Below are 19,412 nucleotides of genomic sequence, written 5' to 3' on the forward strand. Positions count from 1 at the left end.
AGCTTCAGTCTGAAACATCCAGAAACACTGTAGACTACCAATTCGATCAGTTCCGGTGGAGCCCCAACGACGTATTGCGTTGTTGCGTAATGCGTCATATGACGCGCCGCGTTAGCGCACCCGGAAGTGCTCCGGTGCGCGAGGCGCGAAGCGCAGCTTCCCGGAAGCGATCCGAGGCGCGGCGCGGAGCGCGTAACGTAAGCATAACAGGTCATGTGACTTGTTAATAAAACTTTTCATTGGTTCATTTCACTTTTGGGTTCCTAATGATGTAAGGCTAGGTCATGTGACCTAAAAATAACACTTTTCATTGGTTTAGAACTATTTTTTGTCCCAAATGATGAAAAACCCTCCTTGTTTCCTCACTCTGACTTTCATCTTTGTGAGAGGAAGACCTTTTTTCATCACTTAGCAATAGCAAGTGTTGTAGCTTCAGCTGGTGCATCCCCAGCACCACCACCACCTCCTAGGAAGAGAGTACCACCTCCTCAGGTAGTGGTTGAGCAAGAGGTGCCACCCCCACACCTTCTTGTTGCCTGATTCGGCCAGCTCAATCGATCGAGCATGAGACTCTGTTGTGATCTGAAGAACCGCTGCCTGTGGTGCCTCCCTGAGCCGCTTGACGGAGGCCCCCGAGGGGCGGTGTGGTGGCGCGGACTGTGAGGGTGCGCTTGGTTCCTGCCCCCTCCCCAAGTCTCGCTCGAACAGCTGAGTTGCGCCCACTCTTGCGGCCTACGACATGGAGAGGCCAGGGCGTTGACTAGGCGGGGCCTCCGGCCACAACCACAGCGCCAACGATTGCTGCTGACGGAAGGGAGCCTTGCCGGTGAGAGCCACTGATCTGAAGAACCGCTGCCTGCGGTGCCTCCCTGAAGAGCTTGACGGAGGCCCCCGAAGAGCGGTGTGGTGGCGCGGACTGGGAGGGGGCGCTTGGCTCCTGCCCCCTCCCCAAGTCTCGCTCGGCCAACTGAATTGCGCCCACTCTTGCGGCCTACGACATGGAGAGGCCGGGGCGTTGACTAGGCGGGGCCTCCGGCCACAACCACAGCGCCAACGATTGCTGCTGACGGAGGGGAGCCTTGCCGGTGAGAGCCACTGATCTGAAGAACCGCTGCCTGCGGTGCCTCCCTGAACCGCATGACGGAGGTCACCGAGGGGCGGTGTGGTGGCGCGGACTGGGAGGGGGCGCTTGGCTCCTGCCCCCTCCCCAAGTCTTGTTGCCCTGGTGTGGCCTAAGATCGCCCCCGACATAGGCGGCCGGCTCCCGGAGTCCGGCGGAACTTTTTTCCTCTTCCTTTCTGCATCTTGTCCCACAATCCGTTTGACCTGAAGACACGACCAGGTCCCTGAATGTGTGCAAGGGGACGGTATTGATTGAATCAAGATGGCGGCTTCACACAAAGCTAACTCAAGTGTTGCTGCTGATGCTATGCAGACAAAAACTGGTTTTCAGTTTGTACATTCTTCAGGATTTTTCCATGCAAGGCTGGTTGAGAGTTTGTAGAACGATGGCTTCAGATTTTCAACATACGGTGTGGTGGCGCGGACTGGGAGGGGGCACTTGGCTCCTGCCCCCTCCCCAAGTCTTGTTGCCCTGGTGTGGCGTAAGATCGCCCCCGACATAGGCGGCCGGCTCCCGGGGTCCGACAGAACTTTTTTCCTCTTCCTTTCTGCACCTTGTCCCACAATCCGTTTGACCTGAAGACACGACCAGGTCCCTGAATGTGTGCAGGGGGATGGTATTGATTGAATCAACATGGCGGCTTCACACAAAGCTGACTCAAGTGTTGCTGCTGATGCTATGCAGACAAAAACTGATTTTCAGTTTGTACATTCTTCAGGATTTTTCCATCCAAGGCTGGTTGAGAGTTTGTAGAACAATGGCTTCAGATTTTCAACATACTACTCTTCAACATTCTTCATAAATGTAACAATGTGAGACTCACTAGGAGAACGTCCGTTTATCTTTCCTTTCAAAATGCTACCAACAATATTTTCTGAATGCAAGACACCATCTTGTAGCATAAAGAGCTGCGTCAAGGGTGGTATTGCCCAGAATGTCTTGTTTTCTAGTGCTCGTAATGACGAAGCCAGAACTGCCGAAAGGGATTCTGGTCCTGCCGCTACTTATTTGAGACATTGAACTATACTCTGGACCTGCCTGGCCTCGACCAAAATGGCGCCAGTATGGGAGCTACTTGCAACTCCTTATGACGTTCTAGTTACTTAGCCTTGACGTTATGGGGGATGTATGTGGTTTTTGTGCACATGGCGGGCGGGGAAGGGTACTGACTGGGAATACGGACAACCCTATTGATGTCGATTTTTCATTATTGATTATTGTATTAATAAAGCTTTGAAATAATGTTTCCCATGATACTCGCCCATGGTGTGCGTATGGACGATTTTATTGTAACTGATCCTCTTATACTTTCAATTAAAAAATCAACCTTCACTGATCCTGCAACCGTTTGTCACGTTTAGTTTTTTCAATTAAATGGCTCGCTTGTTACATACTCCTATACCCCAGGCTTTTGAAAGACACTATCTTGTAGAATAAAGGGCTGCGCCAAGGGTGGTATTGCCCAGAATGTCTTGTTTTCTAGTGCTCGTAATGACAAAGCCAGAACTGCCAAAAGGGATTCTGGTCCTGCCGCTACTTATTGGAGACATTGAACTATACTCTGGACCTGCCTGGCCTCGACCAAAATGGCGGCAGTATGGGAGCGACTTGCAACTCCTTATGACGTTCTATTTACTTAGCCTTGACGTTATGGGGGATGTATGCAGTCTTTGTGCACATGGCGGGCGGGGAAGGGTACTGACTGGGAATACGGACAACCCTATTGATGTCGATTTTTCATTATTGTTTATTGTATGAATAAAGCTTCGAAGTAATGTTACCCATGATACTCGCCCATGGTGTGCGTATGGACGATTTTATTGTAACTGATCCTGTTATACTTTCAATTAAAAAATCAACCTTCACTGATCCTGCAACCGTTTGTCACGTTTAGTTTTTTCAATTAAATGGCTCGCTTGTTACATACTCCTATACCCCTGGCTTTTGACCCTTTCCTACACGCGGTCTGTACTACCACCCTCGGGCGATCTATGTAATGAACAGACTACCATTGCCGAAACACAAGGGAATGCATCTCAGATGTACAGAAAGGCATCCCTTCAGGCTCGGTCCCAGACACCCTTACAGTGAGAATCCCCTCCCCAATCACAATACATGATCGTTATCAGATAGTAGGAACGCGTGTGGTGTGACGGATCTCATGGAGTGGGGGCCTTGATCTACTGTAACTCCTTTGAAGAGGGGTGATTCTTTACAGTTGGGACCATAAACTACATCCGCAGGGCTAGGTGATAGCCTGGGACCGGCCTGGACAATCGGACACAGAGGAAGAGGAGTGTCAGAGGGTGCGGTAGTGAATAGGGTGAAAGGGCGGGCACGGGGTGTGATTCTCAGGGAAGAGCAGCGCAGATGGGGGGAGGTTTATGGCCCATGCATGAGAGAGAGAGCGGGGGTGACCAGTGCGTGGGGGAGATGGTTGCGAGGGTGGGGAGCCGTGCTGAGGATCGACGGCGTGCAGAGAGTGGGTCTGGTCAAGGCATCTAAAATGGCTGCAGTGCACGACAAAAGTTTGGCATTGGAAAAAAGGCAAGATGGCGCAGACAATGTTTATCAATACGGATTAATTTTCCACAGAGAGAACGGGGGAGGTCAGAGAGAGGGGTGTTCGTAGCGCCAGGGAGACGCGCTGGGGACCGGCGAGGGGCAGAGGGGCCATAGCGCTTTCAAAATGGCTGCTGCTTGCTAGAGCGTACGTGCCTGAGTGGGGACAAGGTGGCGCTGATTATGTTGACATCGCAAACCAGATTTTAACACTTAGACATGAAAGTGAAAACTGCACCATTGCTCCCCACCCCCGACTGACACCCTCCTTTGCCTCAGCTTGGATCATCATTTGCTAAAGTGTTCAAAGACCCCACCGTGAGTATAAGCACAACCAGGTCCTTACTGCACACCCTGAGAAAAACTACGCAGCAAGACAATCTCTACCTTCTCCCTTTTCCATGTTCCAACGCTTTGAAATGAACAATATATTTACTCGCAGTGACAAAATGGCGGTCAACACTTCCTGATTTCCTTCGAATCGAACGTTAACAGACGTCACGCAGCAAAAAAAAAAAAATCCGCTCACGCGCAGCCGCTGGAAGACATGTATCAACATATATGAGCATCCTCAGCCACCCTCAGAAAACATAGGGGGTCAGGATACGTCTCCCGTGCCCCCTTATACCCATTTCCCACATTTTTTTTCCTCCATCTTGTGATTTAATTAAAACGAAACACAAAATGGCGAATTCCCGTTACGCTACAGGTTTGCGACCCGGTTCGCGTACCGGAAAGCGCTTCTACCGCGAAAAATCCATTTTTTTTTATTTGCCCCACGGGACCCTTTAATAACCCCAACATCATTCCTAGGGGGTCAAGAGGGGTCTACCTTGCCCCCTTTCATTAAATTCCCCCTTTGTTTTTCTCCTCCTCTTGTCTCTCGATCCTACCGAGAGACAAGATGGCGGCCGCTCCGGACTGTTTAGAATGTTGACAGACACCGGAGAGCCAATCAGCTTCGCTTCGCGAAGTTCCGTTACGCGTCAAGTACGCGAACCGGAGCGCTACCCGAGACGCTGTCACAGATATATTTGTTTTTTAAAAAGTTAATTTCTCAAAATCCACTGGAGCACATATATTGAGACCTAGCAAAGGCACATCGGCCTAACAGTCCCTACAATTTTGCCAAGTTTCGTGCAAATCCATTCAGCCGTTCGAGCTAAAAGTGAGGCCCTATGGAAAACTCAATGTTAAAAACGCGTTTTGGGACCCCCCATTTTTCTCGGCCCCCCCCCTTGACGAAACCCCCCCAAATTTTCAGGGGCTGCTCAGAAACAAAATGTGCCATTTTCCTGAAAATTTAAGCCAATTCCGTCCACAAACGCCAAAGTCATTAGACATAGAATTTTCAAAAATCCCATAGAGAAAAAATCCTAACTATATATACCTACTGGCGACCGCCAGTAGGTAATATCTATATATATGTTTGCTGTATGCTACGTCCTCTAAATCAGCATGCAGCCAAACCATATGAAAGACGAGACGAGACCCATTTCTTGGTGTTCAGAGTTTTATTTTGCTCAACACCAGTCTGCCATGACGCGTTTCGGCTACCAGAATATATATATATATGTATTACCTACTGGTGGTCGCCAGTAGGTAGTTATAGTTAGGACCTAGTTTTCATAGGAAATCCTCAACATTCTATTTGGAATAACTTTGGCCCTGGTTGAAGAATCTTAGCGAATTTCTCAAAGAAGATGGCTCGGTCCGCTGCGCTCCTTCCCTGAAAGTTTGGGGGGGATTGGTCAAGTGGGGGCTGAGATAAAAGGGGGGTCCCAAAACGTGTTTTCTCCATGTTATTTTTCATAGGACCTTTAGACTCGGCTAAAGGGCGAACGGCTGAATGGATTTATAAGAAATTTGGCAAAACTGTAGAGTCTGGTTCGCAGATTACGCTTTTTTTGGAATGGTGTAAATCCGTTCAGTAGTTGCTGAGAAAATTAAAGTTAAAGTCAATTATATATCTATACGCGCGCACGGGTACGCACACCCAAGCGGCTGCGCGTGAGCCGAATTTTTTTCTGCTGCGTGACGTTTGTTAACGTTCGATTCGAAGGAAATCAGGAAGTGTTGACCGCCATTTTGTCACTGCCAGTAAATATATTGTTCATTTCAAAGCGTTGAAACATGGAAAGGGGAGAAGGTAGAGATAGTCTTGCTGCGTAGGTTTTCTCGGGGTGTGCAGTAAGGCCCTTAAACGCGAAAAGATATATATATATTTTTTTTTAAAGTTGCGGGGTGCGCGCACCCGGTCGCGCACACCTGTTTACAAGAGTGTGAAAATGGAGATAAATCAAAAGTTTGAGTGCTTAGATATAAGGTGGCTCTGAAAAGAGCCCTTGTGTTAATTGAGTGTTTTCTGCATTTATAAGTAAGTACCGATGCAGAGCCTGATGTTGCAGAGGAAGATTCTGTTTCCCTCATTCTTGAAATGAACACCGTCTCTCCTATAGACGTCTTGCATGTGGTAACGCAAGTTGTTGTGGTAAATAGAACCCATGCTATAATCTCTGAGGAAAGCAGAAACAGATTTATTTACATGTCTCCTTGCTTTTTCAATTTGTGCACAATGTTGATTGGACCAATTCCATTTCTGTCTTTGGCATATATTGGAATATACCAAGGCAGTTCGAGGAAAAAGTGTCATCAATTGTCGAAAGGTGTCTTTTAGAAGCATTTCCAGACCTACCCCAGTGATTGTGCCTAGATCGTTCCCACCACAGTGCACAATTATAAGGTCTGGTTCTGGGAGATGCATAAAAGTTTTCACCAATGGAATCAATTGGTGACATTTCAATCCTCTTTTCCCAATCCACGTTATGTGTACATTTGTTAAACCAAGGTTGCAAATTCGTCTGCTTACTGCATATTTTTCACTCCAGTGAATATAACTGTGTCCTATTAGCCAGACCTTCATTTTCAAGGGATTTGTAGTCGTCCTCCGATCGGTTCGGGAAGTGGAATGGTAGTTAGAAGCTGAAAGTCAGGATAAAAAAAAAGGATGAGGCTGGGTGTGGTTAAAAAAGATAAAAATGATTGGTTGATTGTAATAAGTGGAGATTGAAGAGTACGTTGCATGTTAATGTTTATGTTAAAGGAAAAGTACTATTGGGTGTGAAAAAAAAAGACATGTAACAGAGCTGTGGATTGGCAGGTGTTTCTGGAGGGAAAACAGTCTTGTTAGTTTGCTGTAGAACGTTGAGACATGAACTTTTGACTTGTGCCTTCAGCCAGGTGCAGAATGAGGTTTTACCATGGAAACAGCCGGAGATGGCAGTTGGTGATGGGTGACTCTCACGTGAGATTGAAAATATTGTGAAGGACAACCAATTGAAATGCAAATTTGATTTTACAATTTTGCGTGAGGAAATGTGATTGGCTGAAGAGAGTTATATGAGTGTGTATTGACTGGATATCTGTGCCATTGAATTTTGGTTGCAGTGATAGAAGCTTAATAGACAGTTCCGTCAAACGAATATCTGTTTTGTGTCTGTCACTGTTGTACATCGTACAAAGCATTGGTAAAGGTAAGTTTGTAACAGTTTGTTTTGTCATGTACCGTAAAATATAGTTTAATCACAAAGAATGATTGATTTTCCTCGTAATAACTAATTTTTGGCTGTCATAATGTGTTGTATTTCTAAAAGTAATTTCTTTCATTTAAATGTTGAATACGCAGTAAAAAATATTTTTAATATAGAGAGTAATTATTTTTGAAATTTTGAAGCGTTTATATATAATGAGAGAAGTTGTTCAGGAAGTGAAGAAATGATATTAGCAGACAGACAGATAATGCAGAAAGAGAGAGAAATGGTAAATTACTAGTGATACCGTCGTCAAAAAATGCTAATGGTTAATGAATTCGTAAACTTTTTGTCAGTCGACAAAATTTCAGGTTGGTTGGTGGCCATGGCCTGCAGTGGTGGGGTGGGGCGAGAGGGAGGGGGAAGGGGGCTAAAGTGGTAATGATTAAGGTATTCACAAAGTTTTTGCTAGACGACAAAATTAAAGTGTGGTTTGTCGTCGCGGTTTGCACTGGTGGGGTGAGAAAGGGAGGTGGTCGAGTGAAATAAAATGAAAAGTTTTGACCATGAGGTTGTACAGAGATTTGTGCAGTAAATGTGCTCGTACATTGAGGTAGCAAACGGAGTATATAAATATCTCTCTCAGTCCTGCTGTTTGACTGCATCTTCATGTCCCTTCTGTTTTCCATCTCCGTTGCCCTGTGTTATCTTATTGTCTGTGTGTCTGTCTGTGTCTGCCTTCAGTCCGGGCTGAGGAAGTTTGCTGTGGAGGCACACACAGATAGTCCTATCAAAGTAATTGGAACGTTTTCAAAAAAATAATTATATAATTGCATTGGTATTTTTAAAGCGCTACTGAATGCTTTCTTTCACAATTACCGCTTGGTTGCTTTCTCAGAGCAGAGGGTATGTCGTATTTCACTTGTTAGTGCCTCTGCATCTGACTCTGTTCTCTGGTGGCTGGCGGAGAACTGTTTGTTATTGTGGAGATGAAAGGGTGATAAGGAGAGAAATACGACATAGCGTCTGGCCTGTAGAAGCGTGGGAGCAGTGATTAACTCTGAGTCAAGCGGAACTGTGGCGGTGCTTGGTAACAGTAATACATTTTTTTTAACAGAGGTACAACTGTCTGTACGGTGCGAGACCTACTAAGAAAGAGTTCACGGGCTGTTATAGGCTTGCAGGTTCTAGTATCAGTAAGTGAGGTCGAGAAAAGAAAACATTCGTTAGTACAGTTGAGGTTACGTGGAACACATGAATAGTTTTTCAATATATAATCATTTCAGTTGAGATTATGGATTAAAAGAGAGAACGTGAATATTTGAAATGTTTATTCAGAAATGCACTGTTTTGAAGGCAAATCATTATGTAATATGAGTACAGAAATTGCAAAAAACACAGTAATTGGTATTGTCAGTAGTACATGGAATACAAACGCTATAGTTGAAGAAAAATGAATATAGTTTGGAAAAAAAATTGTACACTCATAAGGAAGTATATTATATTTTAATAAATGGAAGAAGGTCTCCGGCCTTTCAGTTTAGGAACTATATATGAAAATGCTAGTGGTTATACATCATCAGTTTATCAATCAGCTGTCTACATGCGGAGCACTATCAAGTTTTTGTTATGTCACTGTGTGAGGGGAAAAAAAGGCGCCAAAAGCGACAAAATGGTGAGAGGTGCATGTATGTAATCTGTTGGATGGTGCGCAAATCACTATTGAGGAGAACTACTATATTGAGATATCTTTTGAAGGTTGCAGTATTGCATTTGAAATACAGCACAAGTAACAATGGAAATATTGTTGAAAGAACATATTTTTCTGTAAAGTATTTTAAAAAATTTTTTTTATAGAAAATTAAAAGAGCAGAGGCGTGTGAGGCGGAAATAAGCAGTTGAGAGGCGAAATGGCGTTTACAGTATAAAAAACTCGTTTAAAATGTACACATTAATTAGGGCACATGTAGCATATATTAGCGAGTTTTGCATCGAGTACGTTTGAAATACCATAAGATAAGATATGCAATAGAATTGTTGAGATTAGAGTGTAAAAAAATAAAGTTCAAAATCGAGTAGCTGAAGAAAAAAATGTAGTCCACATAAAAGACCAAAATTTAACCAGCACGAAATCATAATGTCCACTGTTAGTAAAGCCAATAGGTCTGTTCTTCTTAAGAAAATATGGAAAAGAACGTGAAGAATATAGGGAGGCAAAAGGAAATGAGAACGTCAATGGCTTGCATAAGAGTTATGGAAGCATTGTTTAGGCAAAGTAGGTAGCTTCTGCTTCTAACAGGAAATCACTGTTATCATTTGAAAGTATGTCAGTCATCCAATGGAAAAGAGTAAAGCAGTATTCATGATCTGTTATTATCGGAGCTTCTTTTACCATCAGGACAGCTCGGTGGGTTTTCGATGTAGCTCTGTGTTAGGAAAGAGTTAACCGTCCATTGTGTAGGCAATGTAGGCAGCAAGTGCTTCTAACAGGAAATCACTGTTATTATCTGAAAACATGTCAGCCATCCAATTGAGAAGAGGAAAGGAGCATTCATGATCTGTCATTATCGGAGCGTCTTTTACCATCAGAGGACAGCTCGGTGGGTTTTCGATGTAGCGCTCTGTTAGGAATTCTTGCGCCGCTGTGAATATATTCCAATGACCCAGAACTCCTTGTATCGCTGCAAAAGCCATAAACCCTCCGTTGTAACAAAGCTGTTCATGATCAATTAATGGATTCATGAGGTGATTGTAATTCGCTTCAGGAGGTACCAAATTGCAGAGACATAAGTCCAGGGCCCACGTGAAATCACAGCTCAGGCAATGAAATACAGGCTGCACACAGGTGAAATACGAATATCGAAATGATAATCGATATGAAGTATTCAAAGTCGAGAGTGCTAAGGTGCCGTAGTAGAGAAGCATTCTCTGTCGAAATAGTTCTAAGTGGTCCGGCTCGTTTGCGAAGGCAGGAGGGACATCCATTTTGAATTTACCAAGATGGTAAAGGAAACGGCACAGCACTGCCGGTTCTATAGCAACTCCACAGAAATAGGTCGCCGGCTATGCAGTGGAGAGGAGCAGAATGACTTGATAAATTTTCTAGCAGTCTAGTCACTTAAATATTGCTTAGTAGTTATCAAAAAAATAGCCTGTCTTGAAGTGGAGGATGCGTTAAAAAATAAGGGAGTCATTTGAGCAAATTGTAAAGGAAGGTCAACTTTTTTTTACACCAATGCTGTTTTCTGTGAATGTTAGCTAAGTGAAAGATATGTGTGTGAGCAGATGCTACGTTCAGTTTTAAATGTGACAATGGAGCTCTTGTTCATGTCTTCCGATTCAAGGTCGGTATTCGCTGCCAAATGCAAATATCATGAATCGCATGCGTGGGGTAGATAATCTACATTCTTAAAGGAAAGCAAATGGAGAGTTATTTTTACCGCGTTAGCATTGTTGTTTGAAACGTTACAGTGATTTTCATTATTTGTTAAGAAAGTATCACTGATGAAGAATGAAAATAAATCCTTATAAATAACAGGGACTGGTGTATTTTAGAAAAGGTGTGTAACATTACAGGAATTGTAAATAAATAAATAATGTATTTGAAAGTGTATGGTTTAAAAATGAAATGTAAAGGTTTATAGTTGGCGTTTTGAAAGCGGTTCTAGAGGGCCAGTTGCATGATAGATTTTAAAAAAATACTACATGTTTTTCAAAAGTATTATGTAAAAAATATGTGTCTTTGTGTACTATTTAGTTTATCTGCCTGTTGCCTATTCTTTGAGTTTTAGTAATGCTGTGTCTTATAACTTTATCAGGGGCGGTTCGAGGCTCATGGTGGCCTTGGGCAGGGAGGGTAGGTAGGGGGTTTGTAATAGGGGGTCCGGGTGGGGTGGAGTGCGGAGTTTAGTGAAGAGGGAGGGGGGGGTTAGTGTGTTTGGTAGTGGATCAGAGTCAGAGGACGCCAAATTTCTGTTATGGGCTGCCACGCAAATATGTATCCATTCTCAGAGGTTTATTATATTAAGGATATATATTAACATGGTGGCCCTTGGGGTTTTGTGGTTCTGTGCAAGTGTACTGCTTGCATGTGTATAATGCTGGCCCTGTAGTTTTTGTCTATGGACATGGGGCCTTATTTATGACGGCCTTGCGCCACCCGTGCGTCACTTTTCCCATGCTAAAAGTGACGCACTGGCGGCGCAAGGTTTTCATAAATAAGGCTTTTGTTTTTTTGTGACTTGGCCTTTTAGTTATGAAAGCCTACATGCTAAAAGTGACGCACTGGCGGCGCAAGGTTTTCATAAATAAGGCTTTTGTTTTTCTTCTAAATTATGAACTTATGAATAAATAAAACAAATTTGATAGCAAAGCATTCGTGATGACAGTTTTCTTGATATATTCGCCGATGAAGTGCTTCATGAGAGTGATAAGATATGTTCTCATGAAGTGTAAAAGAGATCGTACTAAAAAAGATTAAAACACCTATGATGACTGATAGTTCTTGAAAAAAGTGTACTGTTTGTATGCTTTAAAAAATTTTTTTTTAAATTGTCTATAAAGCTAAAATAGATATGGAGTGTGATAAATTTACAAGAAACATTCACTACAGGATTTACTACTTTGTTCAGAGATTTTCTGTTATTATTTGTATTTCATTAGAAAATGAATGTGTGGTTTTAATTTGTACGGTATATGCTAGTAGTGAACTATAATATTTGTTATTTTTGTGTTTTACAGATTGACAATTTCATCAAAATTTTAAATTAAGATACCGACCAGAATTGAAAAAAAGAAACTCTACAAACGGACTTACAGTTTGAAGAAGAAAAATTTTGAAATATTTTCAATGAAGGAGAGGACGGATACAAAGAAGAGTGCTCCTGGTAAGCAAACTAAAACATTTTTGAAAGGAATTTTGGGAAGGAAAAATGTTAATATTGAAGTTCAGAAGGAGAAAACGATATCAGTATCTAAAAGGAGAGATGGAATCAAAGATAAAAATGTTTCTGGAATTAGGAGAGATGAAAGTTTGTACAGTAAAACCCGGAGTAATCAATTCAGCCAAATCAGGAAGTGTATGTTTTACAACAGAGTCGTTTCGAATTTATTACAAAAGGAGAAAGTTTCTAAGAGAAGATCTGCTTTTTTTAAGAAGAAACAATATATAGAGGGTATTGTTGAGCGCGCATTTGAGACAAAAAGAAAATTATTTATTTTAATACTTAATAGAATAAATATTTTAAAGAAGGCGATTCGAGTTTTGAAAGGTAAAAGTAAATGGAAGAGACACATAAATAGGAGTAATTTTTGTAAAGTGTTTTCTGGGAAGTGGATGCATACTTCAACTTCTGAGCCATTTTTTAATGAAGAGAGTTACTTTCAAAGTAACGATCTGTTGCATGCAGTTGATTTTCATTATTTGTTAAGAAAGTATCACTGAAGAAGAATGAAAATAAATCCTTATAAATAACAGGGACTGGTGTATTTTAGAAAAGGTGTGTAACATTACAGGAATTGTAAATAAATAAATAATGTATTTGAAAGTGTATGGTTTAAAAATGAAATGTAAAGGTTTATAGTTGGCGTTTTGAAAGCGGTTCTAGAGGGCCAGTTGCATGATAGATTTTAAAAAAATACTACATGTTTTTCAAAAGTATTATGTAAAAAATATGTGTCTTTGTGTACTATTTAGTTTATCTGCCTGTTGCCTATTCTTTGAGTTTTAGTAATGCTGTGTCTTATAACTTTATCAGGGGCGGTTCGAGGCTCATGGTGGCCTTGGGCAGGGAGGGTAGGTAGGGGGTTTGTAATAGGGGGTCCGGGTGGGGTGGAGTGCGGAGTTTAGTGAAGAGGGAGGGGGGGGTTAGTGTGTTTGGTAGTGGATCAGAGTCAGAGGACGCCAAATTTCTGTTATGGGCTGCCACGCAAATATGTATCCATTCTCAGAGGTTTATTATATTAAGGATATATATTAACATGGTGGCCCTTGGGGTTTTGTGGTTCTGTGCAAGTGTACTGCTTGCATGTGTATAATGCTGGCCCTGTAGTTTTTGTCTATGGACATGGGGCCTTATTTATGACGGCCTTGCGCCACCCGTGCGTCACTTTTCCCATGCTAAAAGTGACGCACTGGCGGCGCAAGGTTTTCATAAATAAGGCTTTTGTTTTTTTGTGACTTGGCCTTTTAGTTATGAAAGCCTACATGCTAAAAGTGACGCACTGGCGGCGCAAGGTTTTCATAAATAAGGCTTTTGTTTTTTTGTGACTTGGCCTTTTAGTTATGAAAGCCTACTGTTGTAGGTGCATGAATTTTAACATGGGCAAAAGTGACATATCTGTGGCACAATGTTTTTATAAATGAGAAATTTTGAATTTAGTTTTAATGTAGAGGATTTTGGGGAACTTATTAGTTATGCTTGTTCAATGCTATAATGATTGTATATTGTGTAGGAAATAAGTTTGTAATAAGTTAATAAAATGTTATTATTTCCATTTTTAGAGTGTTTGGTGCCTGAAAGCAACAACCTGCCATTTGAATTGATACTTTAAGAGTATATATTCTTTTTTTCAGGTGAGTTACTTTTTTTGCTTTGGCAATTTCTGTGGGTGGTGATGAAAATAATAAAGAATATTTTTTGAAATATTTAGAACATGATTTTATGTTAATTTTTTCACATGTGGTTCTATCTGCTTATACTACATATGTTTTTGAGATGTTGTCCATTGACAGTTCAAATTATCTTTTAATGAGCTTGGTGCATGTGTTCTTTTGGAAGGAGTTGAGATTTAGAAATCATTGGAGTATAATTCTTTCATGTTTCTTTCAATTAATACTTGTGAAGTGCTCATTATTTTTGAAATCTTGTTGTATTATGTTTGGCAGTGTTTCACCTTTATTTTCAGAGAGGTATTATGATATGGATCTAAATGTGATGGTCATGTTTCCTGCATATCTGTGATTATACTATGTATAGGCACTTTTTTACATATTAATGTAGAGCTTTATTATGAGGTAGTTCTTCATGGTTAGTATGACATTTAGCATATGCTAAGACATTTACATGGTGAGTATGCTGTTGTAACATAAATGGAACTGTCTCTGTGGGAAGTAGTAATCTGTTAAGTGAATTAAATGGTTTGTATAGTGCGATCCTTTTCTTCAGAGTGCATAAATTTATATTGCACTTTGTAGTGATGAACAAAAAAAATGGGTCTCTAAAAATTATTGTACAGGTAATAAATATTTCAGATATCTAGAAAATCTAAAAATAAATTTTACAGTGAAATGTCTTTTAACAACAGTAATTATTTAATGGAAAAAAAGCTCAGTGTCAATGTTTAGAGTTATATTGCCAATTTCTTTAACAAAACAAGAGGAATGTGGTATCTTACAATATATAGAGTTAATAAGTTAGAGATTATAAAAATATATGTCGTTTAAAAATTAGTAAAGGTACTTTTTAGTTATACACTTATGGAAAAAGATATAATTTAGTCTCTATATTTTTTAAAAGGATACAGAAGAATAAAAACAAACTAATTATGGAGAATTGGTCAGAAGAGAATCAAATTCATTTTGACATCAAACTGATGAAAATAATGATTTTATGGACATATCCTTAGATTCAGCCTATTTAGAGCTGATAGAAGAAGATGAGGACAATGGACTTGAAGAAGTCCCTGATGAACTAATGTTGGAAATTCTTCTAAATTATGAACTTATGAATAAATAAAAAAAATTTGATAGCAAAGCATTCGTGATGACAGTTTTCTTGATATATTCGCCGATGAAGTGCTTCATGAGAGTGATAAGATATGTTCTCATGAAGTGTAAAAGAGATCGTACTAAAAAAGATTAAAACACCTATGATGACTGATAGTTCTTGAAAAAAGTGTACTGTTTGTATGCTTTAAAAAAATTTTTTTTAAATTGTCTATAAAGCTAAAATAGATATGGAGTGTGATAAATTTACAAGAAACATTCACTACAGGATTTACTACTTTGTTCAGAGATTTTCTGTTATTATTTGTATTTCATTAGAAAATGAATGTGTGGTTTTAATTTGTACGGTATATGCTAGTAGTGAACTATAATATTTGTTATTTTTGTGTTTTACAGATTGACAATTTCATCAAAATTTTAAATTAAGATACCGACCAGAATTGAAAAAAAGAAACTCTACAAACGGACTTACAGTTTGAAGAAGAAACATTTTGAAATATTTTCAATGAAGGAGAGGACGGATACAAAGAAGAGTGCTCCTGGTAAGCAAACTAAAACATTTTTGAAAGGAATTTTGGGAAGGAAAAATGTTAATATTGAAGTTCAGAAGGAGAAAACGATATCAGTATCTAAAAGGAGAGATGGAATCAAAGATAAAAATGTTTCTGGAATTAGGAGAGATGAAAGTTTGTACAGTAAAACCCGGAGTAATCAATTCAGCCAAATCAGGAAGTGTATGTTTTACAACAGAGTCGTTTCGAATTTATTACAAAAGGAGAAAGTTTCTAAGAGAAGATCTGCTTTTTTTAAGAAGAAACAATATATAGAGGGTATTGTTGAGCGCGCATTTGAGACAAAAAGAAAATTATTTATTTTAATACTTAATAGAATAAATATTTTAAAGAAGGCGATTCGAGTTTTGAAAGGTAAAAGTAAATGGAAGAGACACATAAATAGGAGTAATTTTTGTAAAGTGTTTTCTGGGAAGTGGATGCATACTTCAACTTCTGAGCCATTTTTTAATGAAGAGAGTTACTTTCAAAGTAACGATCTGTTGCATGCAGTTGATTTTCATTATTTGTTAAGAAAGTATCACTGAAGAAGAATGAAAATAAATCCTTATAAATAACAGGGACTGGTGTATTTTAGAAAAGGTGTGTAACATTACAGGAATTGTAAATAAATAAATAATGTATTTGAAAGTGTATGGTTTAAAAATGAAATGTAAAGGTTTATAGTTGGCGTTTTGAAAGCGGTTCTAGAGGGCCAGTTGCATGATAGATTTTAAAAAAATACTACATGTTTTTCAAAAGTATTATGTAAAAAATATGTGTCTTTGTGTACTATTTAGTTTATCTGCCTGTTGCCTATTCTTTGAGTTTTAGTAATGCTGTGTCTTATAACTTTATCAGGGGCGGTTCGAGGCTCATGGTGGCCTTGGGCAGGGAGGGTAGGTAGGGGGTTTGTAATAGGGGGTCCGGGTGGGGTGGAGTGCGGAGTTTAGTGAAGAGGGAGGGGGGGGTTAGTGTGTTTGGTAGTGGATCAGAGTCAGAGGACGCCAAATTTCTGTTATGGGCTGCCACGCAAATATGTATCCATTCTCAGAGGTTTATTATATTAAGGATATATATTAACATGGTGGCCCTTGGGGTTTTGTGGTTCTGTGCAAGTGTACTGCTTGCATGTGTATAATGCTGGCCCTGTAGTTTTTGTCTATGGACATGGGGCCTTATTTATGACGGCCTTGCGCCACCCGTGCGTCACTTTTCCCATGCTAAAAGTGACGCACTGGCGGCGCAAGGTTTTCATAAATAAGGCTTTTGTTTTTTTGTGACTTGGCCTTTTAGTTATGAAAGCCTACATGCTAAAAGTGACGCACTGGCGGCGCAAGGTTTTCATAAATAAGGCTTTTGTTTTTTTGTGACTTGGCCTTTTAGTTATGAAAGCCTACTGTTGTAGGTGCATGAATTTTAACATGGGCAAAAGTGACATATCTGTGGCACAATGTTTTTATAAATGAGAAATTTTGAATTTAGTTTTAATGTAGAGGATTTTGGGGAACTTATTAGTTATGCTTGTTCAATGCTATAATGATTGTATATTGTGTAGGAAATAAGTTTGTAATAAGTTAATAAAATTTTATTATTTCCATTTTTAGAGTGTTTGGTGCCTGAAAGCAACAACCTGCCATTTGAATTGATACTTTGAGAGTATATATTCTTTTTTTCAGGTGAGTTACTTTTTTTGCTTTGGCAATTTCTGTGGGTGGTGATGAAAATAATAAAGAATATTTTTTGAAATATTTAGAACATGATTTTATGTTAATTTTTTCACATGTGGTTCTATCTGCTTATACTACATATGTTTTTGAGATGTTGTCCATTGACAGTTCAAATTATCTTTTAATGAGCTTGGTGCATGTGTTCTTTTGGAAGGAGTTGAGATTTAGAAATCATTGGAGTATAATTCTTTCATGTTTCTTTCAATTAATACTTGTGAAGTGCTCATTATTTTTGAAATCTTGTTGTATTATGTTTGGCAGTGTTTCACCTTTATTTTCAGAGAGGTATTATGATATGGATCTAAATGTGATGGTCATGTTTCCTGCATATCTGTGATTATACTATGTATAGGCACTTTTTTACATATTAATGTAGAGCTTTATTATGAGGTAGTTCTTCATGGTTAGTATGACATTTAGCATATGCTAAGACATTTACATGGTGAGTATGCTGTTGTAACATAAATGGAACTGTCTCTGTGGGAAGTAGTAATCTGTTAAGTGAATTAAATGGTTTGTATAGTGCGATCCTTTTCTTCAGAGTGCATAAATTTATATTGCACTTTGTAGTGATGAACAAAAAAATGGGTCTCTAAAAATTATTGTACAGGTAATAAATATTTCAGATATCTAGAAAATCTAAAAATAAATTTTACAGTGAAATGTCTTTTAACAACAGTAATTATTTAATGGAAAAAAAGCTCAGTGTCAATGTTTAGAGTTATATTGCCAATTTCTTTAACAAAACAAGAGGAATGTGGTATCTTACAATATATAGAGTTAATAAGTTAGAGATTATAAAAATATATGTAGTTTAAAAATTAGTAAAGGTACTTTTTAGTTATACACTTATGGAAAAAGATATAATTTAGTCTCTATATTTTTTAAAAGGATACAGAAGAATAAAAACAAACTAATTATGGAGAATTGGTCAGAAGAGAATCAAATTCATTTTGACATCAAACTGATGAAAATAATGATTTTATGGACATATCCTTAGATTCAGCCTATTTAGAGCTGATAGAAGAAGATGAGGACAATGGACTTGAAGAAGTCCCTGATGAACTAATGTTGGAAATTCTTCTAAATTATGAACTTATGAATAAATAAAAAAAATTTGATAGCAAAGCATTCGTGATGACAGTTTTCTTGATATATTCGCCGATGAAGTGCTTCATGAGAGTGATAAGATATGTTCTCATGAAGTGTAAAAGAGATCGTACTAAAAAAGATTAAAACACCTATGATGACCGATAGTTCTTGAAAAAAGTGTACTGTTTGTATGCTTTAAAAAAAAAATTTTAAATTGTCTATAAAGCTAAAATAGATATGGAGTGTGATAAATTTACAAGAAACATTCACTACAGGATTTACTACTTTGTTCAGAGATTTTCTGTTATTATTTGTATTTCATTAGAAAATGAATGTGTGGTTTTAATTTGTACGGTATATGCTAGTAGTGAACTATAATATTTGTTATTTTTGTGTTTTACAGATTGACAATTTCATCAAAATTTTAAATTAAGATACCGACCAGAATTGAAAAAAAGAAACTCTACAAACGGACTTACAGTTTGAAGAAGAAAAATTTTGAAATGTTTTCAATGAAGGAGAGGACGGATACAAAGAAGAGTGCTCCTGGTAAGCAAACTAAAACATTTTTGAAAGGAATTTTGGGAAGGAAAAATGTTAATATTGAAGTTCAGAAGGAGAAAACGATATCAGTATCTAAAAGGAGAGATGGAATCAAAGATAAAAATGTTTCTGGAATTAGGAGAGATGAAAGTTTGTACAGTAAAACCCGGAGTAATCAATTCAGCCAAATCAGGAAGCGTATGTTTTACAACAGAGTCGTTTCGAATTTATTACAAAAGGAGAAAGTTTCTAAGAGAAGATCTGCTTTTTTTAAGAAGAAACAATATATAGAGGGTATTGTTGAGCGCGCATTTGAGACAAAAAGAAAATTATTTATTTTAATACTTAATAGAATAAATATTTTAAAGAAGGCGATTCGAGTTTTGAAAGGTAAAAGTAAATGGAAGAGACACATAAATAGGAGTAATTTTTGTAAAGTGTTTTCTGGGAAGTGGATGCATACTTCAACTTCTGAGCCATTTTTTAATGAAGAGAGTTACTTTCAAAGTAACGATCTGTTGCATGCAGTTGACACCAGTGGTCGAGCGTATGAGG

The 19,412-nt window shown here is 39.0% G+C and overlaps 1 protein-coding gene across 1 annotated transcript in view; it reads left to right on the forward strand.

The window, feature by feature from the left end:
* The window catches only part of LOC147676773 (uncharacterized), a 594,493-nt gene extending 575,321 nt beyond the window's left edge, over nt 1–19,172 (forward strand). The window contains exons 7-11 of the transcript XR_015302442.1: nt 11,956–12,101; nt 13,718–13,789; nt 15,338–15,483; nt 17,100–17,171; nt 18,718–19,172. The gene's annotated coding sequence lies outside the window, so the exon portion shown is untranslated. The remainder of the gene's footprint in view (nt 1–11,955; nt 12,102–13,717; nt 13,790–15,337; nt 15,484–17,099; nt 17,172–18,717) is intronic.
* The last annotated feature ends 240 nt before the right edge of the window (nt 19,173–19,412 follow it).

Source organism: Lissotriton vulgaris, chromosome 12 (assembly GCF_964263255.1).
Source record: "Lissotriton vulgaris chromosome 12, aLisVul1.2, whole genome shotgun sequence".
Lineage (NCBI taxonomy): Eukaryota > Metazoa > Chordata > Amphibia > Caudata > Salamandridae > Lissotriton > Lissotriton vulgaris.